Raw genomic sequence first — 1290 nt, forward strand, 5'->3', positions numbered from 1 at the left:
ACAGCGCTACATCATAACCTCTCACTGTATCAGATAACACAGCCTGTCCAGTGATGTAGGGCCTGTGTACAGTACTGTGGGGTGTACAGTACTGTGGGGTGTACAGTACTGTGGGGTGTACAGTACTGTGGTGTGTACAGTACTGTGGGGTGTACAGTACTGTGGGGTGTACAGTACTGTGGGGTGTACAGTACTGTGGGGTGTACAGTACTGTGGGGTGCTCCCCAACTGTGGGGTGTACAGTACTGTGGGGTGTACAGTACTGTGGGGTGTACAGTACTGTGGGGTGTACAGTACTGTGGTGTGTACAGTACTGTGGGGTGTACAGTACTGTGGTGTGTACAGTACTGTGGGGTGTACAGTACTGTGGGGTGTACAGTACTGTGGTGTGTACAGTACTGTGGGGTGTACAGTACTGTGGGGTGTACAGTACTGTGGTGTGTACAGTACTGTGGGGTGTACAGTACTGTGGGGTGTACAGTACTGTGGTGTGTACAGTACTGTGGGGTGTACAGTACTGTGGGGTGTACAGTACTGCGGGGTGTACAGTACTGCGGGGTGTACAGTACTGTGGGGTGTACAGTACTGTGTGGTGTACAGTACTGTGGGGTGTACAGTACTGTGGGGTGTACAGTACTGTGTGGTGTACAGTACTGTGGGGTGTACAGTACTGTGGGGTGTACAGTACTGTGTGGTGTACAGTACTGTGGTGTGTACAGTACTGTGGGGTGTACAGTACTGTGGGGTGTACAGTACCGTGGGGTGTACAGTACCGTGGGGTGTACAGTACTGTGGGGTGTACAGTACCGTGGGGTGTACAGTACTGTGGGGTGTACAGTACTGTGGGGTGTACAGTACTGTGGGGTGTACAGTACTGCGGGGTGTACAGTACTGTGGGGTGTACAGTACTGTGGGGTGTACAGTACTGTGGTGTGTACAGTACTGTGGGGTGTACAGTACTGTGGGGTGCTCCCCAACTGTGGGGTGTACAGTACTGTGGGGTGTACAGTACTGTGGGGTGTACAGTACTGTGGGGTGTACAGTACTGTGGTGTGTACAGTACTGTGGGGTGTACAGTACTGTGGTGTGTACAGTACTGTGGGGTGTACAGTACTGTGGGGTGTACAGTACTGTGGTGTGTACAGTACTGTGGTGTGTACAGTACTGTGGGGTGTACAGTACTGTGGTGTGTACAGTACTGTGGGGTGTACAGTACTGTGGGGTGTACAGTACTGTGGTGTGTACAGTACTGTGGGGTGTACAGTACTGTGGGGTGTACAGTACTGTGGG

Source organism: Argentina silus (assembly GCF_951799395.1).
Source record: "Argentina silus genome assembly, chromosome: 8".
Taxonomy (NCBI): Eukaryota; Metazoa; Chordata; class Actinopteri; order Argentiniformes; family Argentinidae; genus Argentina; species Argentina silus.